This window comes from Ischnura elegans, chromosome 7, assembly GCF_921293095.1.
Source record: "Ischnura elegans chromosome 7, ioIscEleg1.1, whole genome shotgun sequence".
Lineage (NCBI taxonomy): Eukaryota > Metazoa > Arthropoda > Insecta > Odonata > Coenagrionidae > Ischnura > Ischnura elegans.
Window position 1 is genome coordinate 46852146 of NC_060252.1, and position 5962 is coordinate 46858107.

A 5962-nucleotide genomic window follows, 5' to 3' on the forward strand; every position below is an offset into this window, starting at 1 on the left:
TTTAGATAAATATTACATCACTTCAAATACGGGGGGCGAACGAATGGGATCCGGTAAAGAAAGACTTAATTCTTCTGAAAAACTAGCCGGCCACCTGGCATTTCTCGGGAAGGATAGTACCCAGAGAAGCGGGAAACTTTGAATTCATGGTCACACGACTGGATTTTTAGGTAAAGGAACAAAGCAGGTATGATTATGGTATACACATGTAGCAGCAAACAATGAAAAAAACCATTCACATGTACCGCGTATGGGATCAGCTTATACCCTGCTCCACAACATAGATCATTGTTGAGTGTCCATACGCGTGCAGACCAAAAACGTCGTGTGAACGTACGACCCAGCAGCAAGGTTTGCCTCAGGGGGATAATTATTGCCTTTATTTATTTGCATGTACATACTTGGTCCTTCTAAGCCATATGGCTTTCGGAAGGTTCCAGTTATTCAACATGTGGCACATTGAGAGCATAGCATTTCAGATTAAAATAAAGAAATTACAAGTTTACAATATCACTTATTAACCAATCTTTCACTTTTCTTTTAATGTCGGCCAAGGATTTGAGATAACATAAAGCCTTTGGCATACAATTAAAGGTATGAGGTACAACATACTTCAGCAACCTTTTACCGTACATGTCATTATAAAGATAAGTTTTCAACAAAGGACTGTTGCGTTTGTCCATAGAATGTGTATTATTGCATTTAATTTTGTGCTCATTTTTGAAATAGTTCTCTATAATAATGAGCCAATTAAGCATTTTATTCACAGTTAATATATTATATTTAGTACACAGTGATTTTAGGTAAGAATTACAAAAATAGTTCAAACCATCTGTATCAATTAACTTCAATATTCTCTTTTGGTTCTTTGCAATTGTGTTTAACAGAGTATTATACGCCATTCCCCAGACAGTGATCCCATATCTTAATATACTCTCCACCATTGCAAAATAAATCATTAATTTTATGCTAACAGGTACTATGTCCTTTAACTTAAATATTTGATAAGCTACAATTCGTATTTTTTTATTACTTTAAAAAAATTAAATTAGTTAAGTGAAGATAACTTTGAGATATGCTTTCCTTTTTACCGTGTCAAGAGATGTGCCTACCCAGTAGGATGTTTAACCACAGACATGTGACGTGACGTAACAAACGGTAATGAAAAAACGACACAATGGACGCGTCGGACGCATTCGAAAGTAGCACAACAGGGTTTGGGTGCATAAGATACACCTGTTTATAAATTTGGTTGAAATCCGTGCAGCCGTATGGAAATTCATTGCGGGCAGACAAACAGACATCCCCTATTAGACAGCCTTAGAAGTGCCTTGTCCAAAATATACTACTTACGAAACAAATGTCCACTTCCGGTAAAAAAAACCAATTACCATGATCTTTTTCATTCCAAAATCTCTTATGGTATAGTATGCTGGGGCAGTGCATACATGAACACATTCAAGTGTCCACTCGTTTTGCAAAAAAAATAATTCGGGTAATATTGTCCAAAAATTCTTATGAGCTCATATTTCCGTTGTTTGTGGCCCTGAAATTGTTGCCACTAAGGCATTTGTATTTTATTTAAAGTCCTAAAATTGTTGTCCTAAAATGCCAGAAGTGGCAATTTGCCGAGTGGATGTGATAAATGCAAATATAATTTAAGGAGTGAGTCACTGAGTCATGTGTTGTATCAAATAGACCAAGGTTAATATCGTGTAAATGTTGTTTTATTTACATGGAGCCAAAGTTATTTCATTTACTGCCCGATACAATAAATAAAATTATATCACCAAATAAAATGTTAAAACTTACCAAAGACTGTTTTTTTTTCACAAGAAATAATTGAACATTTACTTTGGTGTTGTGTCTTTAATACACTCATGGATTACTTTCTGCATTATTATTTTCTTTTTTTGGCATACATTTTTGTTACTTGATAGTGGCTCAATTCTGGTCCTATGACGTAGGAGACCACCTAAAACTCCTTCTCTTTGTTATCTTGTATTCAGATGTAAAACCAAAATGTAGGAGTAAATAAATTATTATTATTATTTATATACGTGTAGATGAACTTATCTGAATGGTAACAATCTTGTTGTCATTCATCAAAAGCTGCTTCGGGCTCTCTGAGAGCGTTACACAGATGTTACACGGGTTAGGTGAGGAGTCGCTGGAGACCCTATCATGAGAGGTTTAAAATGCTTGAAAAGTTAAGGGCAGACATCTTTCAGAGAGGTTCTAAAGACATCATAGCAGTACTATTATTATTAAAGTATTCTACCGATTAAGGTAGGTTTCCATGGAGTACTTGAGAAGAATTCTGTGATCCTCCCTCCCCATCAACCACTTCCCTCTTCAATTCACAATAAGGCCTACTCCCTTTCATTCTATCTAAAAAAAACCGTCTTTTCCTTCCTCTCCCTCGTTCACCTAACATTCTACCCTCTAACACTGTTTTCAACATCCCCTCCCCGCTGAGTGCTCGCTCCATCCATATCTGCTGTCTCTTCTGTATCTCATCTAAAAGCTCCTCACCCACCATGTCCAGCATTTCATCATTCCTCCTCCTCTCTGTCCTCTTCACCTTCTCCATTCTTCTCCACACCTACATCTCGAATGCCTCCTGTCTCAAATGATCCAAGAGTAGGTTGAAATCATCTACATTTCCCGGTTATAGGCGGAAGAAGCAGCTATGAGCAAGTAGGTTATGTGGTAAAGATATTTGGACTTTTCCACATAAATATTTATTAAAAAATGTGTCAAAATATTCCACTGCATAACGTTGAAGTTAACCATGCCAGAATTAATAGCAACATAAGGAGAGCGGAAGGATATTGTCCTATTCTCACGTTAGAAGGCACAATAATAGGACAATAGGACAATATTCTTCCACCCCCACCATCCTTAAATGAATATTTATCCTGGAAAGGCTAACTTTTATGTTAGTCCAAATGATTTTGCAGTGCAGGGAAGCATATTGGCTTATTTTTAAATAAATATTTGTGTGGAAAAGTGGAAAGTATCTTTACTGCATATTTATAATGGACTTTTACAAAGTATCAGCCTCCACCATTCATTTCATATGAGAGGGTGAGAAGCCGAGGAGTACAAGTGATATTTTATTCAACAGAGTTAAGTTAAGGTAATTGTTAGAAGAAATGCACAAACACTTGGTTACCATGGGATGTGACTGAGTCTCTGCTCCGTGCTGACGTCGAGTGGAAAATCTAATGCACTACTAAACATCTAATCGTTCTCGTTTGTTTTGTATACCTAATTTTTGTACCTAACTCTGGTTAGAAAAAATCACTTGTACCCCTTTGCTTCTCAGCCACTCATATCAGCAAGTATTTCTTCGCCTGCACCCTTATTTCACCTTTTTCCCCCCGAACGTTCGCGGTCCATGCGTCTCTCGTGCTATTTCAACCTCTCCGTGGAAAACGCTGCAACGGAGACATGATAATCGTGAAATCCAAAGCGAGAGGCTCAGATGCCGGTAGCCACCTGCTCCAATGTTTTCTCTACTTCTCTGCTATTCCGCTAAAAAGGCAAAAATGTCTGTCGAGGGCGTTGTTTGTTGTGTAGTTCCGTAGATTGAAAAGTAGACAAAACCTTTTATACAAATTCATGAGTAGTTTATGTTTCGACGAAGTGAGCCATATCTTACGAACGCCAGCATACTACGGTTGCTCAAATTACACAAATAAAATAAGAGGGATAGACTGCAGAACATTTTCAGAATGTCGTTTTTTCCCACGATCAATAAGAGACGATAAAGGCAGCGTTAGAACTTACTAATAGTTTAGTTGACTTGTAGTGTAGCCAACTGCCTTATGAATTCCTTAATCCATTTTCTGAATGTTATAAGAATTTATAACAGCGTATTATGTGTCCTAGCTTTATCAGCAGATTGCCTTCACGAGTAGTTACTAAGTTTTGTCTTTGCATGAATGCGGAGGTTTAAATTATTAGTATGCGTAACATTTTTATGACCGCATGATTTGCGTGTGGGAGTCTTCTTGCATGCTGGTGATTGATCACCCAATGCCACACATCCTAGAGGTGGCTCGCAGAGTATTATACAGGTATAGTAGGAATCATTCATAGTTATTTGGAGGACATTTCAAGCGCAACGCTCCATCCGTCGGATGGGTGTTAAGCCGTGGTCCCCTTAGCGCCTTTTGTTAAGAGCAGGCTAATGCCGACGCTGGAATTCTATCCACTCCTCCTTTCATACCCTTCCCTCATGTCGCAAAAGACCTTAGTTGACGCTCGCCTCCTTCGAATACCATACCAAAATCATTCATGTCGGCATAGATGTGGGCTTAACAATTTTGGGGCATAAGGATAGATATTCATGGATTTGAATAGGTACTTGTCGGTTTGCGCAATGGAAATTCTGCCTCAGATTAATTATAAATGACTGATTACTATGAATTGTTATCCAAATAGTGATGAATCGCTGGTTGTGCTGAAAAGACCTAGGAATCTTACGTGACCTATGGATACGGTGAGTTTTCAATGCATTGTGATGATAGGATCGTTCAGAATATCTTCTGTTATAAGAACTACGTCCCTACCTACTTTTTATTTATATAACTCCTCTTCAATATCAAGTGTAATGTTTAGCAAATAGCTAATATTGAGAAAGAATTTGAATAACGATGAAAATTGCCAAACAAAAGAAGTCTCAGATCCTTAGAAGCCTCAGTGTATTCCATATTCATCTTCTAATCATCATTATAACGCACCTATGCATTTGGATTGTTAGATATAGGAAAGCACGCTTTATTCATAAGATAAAGTTGCCGATCAATTGAGCAACATTCATTTAATCAGTTACAGATAAGTAGATACTGATTTCATAGACAACTTAGTTGGCCATATTATGAGATATGATGGCCTGGAGAAAACAATCGTAGAAAGACAGGTGGAAGGGAAAAAGGGCAGGGGAAGGCCCCGATGAGTTACATAGGTCAGGTTATGAGGGTATAAATGGGAAGAAATGTGTACGTCAGTATGAAAAGACCATTGGACAGAAGAAAGGAATGGGGAGCTGCATGAAAGAAATCTTAGAATTTTTTTGTCTAATTATGACTGAGTTAATGCAAATGTTTCAGTTTAAACTACTTGAAAAATTATTATTTTTGGCGAGAATAAGTTTTTAAGCCTTAAATTTCCGGTTAAGTCCATTCTGTGATCAACATCTAGACGCAGATAATTTTCCGTTCAGTATGGTGCGAAGTAATTTCGCACCTAATGCAGATTCATTGAAAATTTGGAAAGTGTTGGTGTCATGAAAAATTTTGCACCTGAGTAGTTGCGACGAAACTCATAATAGTAATAAAAGTATCTCATAAATATTTGCCGTTCGTTCTTGCTCTTTGCTGCAATAATTAAAACTGAGTGTTTAGGTACATTGTATAGCTAAAACTAATTCTGTAAAATTAGCAGCTTTACCGATTAAATCTCTCAAGGAAATAGTTGTATGCAGCCTCCAAAGTAACCTTGACTGCACTGAGGTTCTTTTGGAATAAGCTATATGCGAGATAAGCATGATCAATTTTTAAGCTGAAATTTACGATTTTTGAATTTTTTTTGCGGCTTCAGATGCCATCACGTAATGTGAGTGTCTTCCTTTTATCATGAAAACATCAACTTTATTTCTCTCATCCTATTCTGTGTGACATTCATGTATATTACGTATCATAAACCTAGTATCTTACCATTTGCCTTGGATGAGTTGCTTCCTCAGTCTCACCGGTTAGCTGACGTAATGGTTGTCATCAAGCCTTACTCGTCTTCCCTCGAATTCAATCTTGAGTTCTTTTGAAGTGTTAGGAAATGTGGTTGGCTGATCTGCACAAGGTTTAAGATGGTAAATATGGAGTGGAAATACAATTTATTTAATCGTTCAATAACAAATGGTGTAATATATTTCTTTTTCAATAAAAGTCATTGC

The 5962-nt window shown here is 37.1% G+C and overlaps 1 protein-coding gene across 3 annotated transcripts in view; it reads left to right on the forward strand.

Moving 5' to 3' along the window:
- Positions 1-5962, forward strand: part of LOC124162275 — a 452031-nt gene that overhangs the window by 39699 nt on the left and 406370 nt on the right. The gene's annotated exons all lie outside the window — the stretch shown is intronic.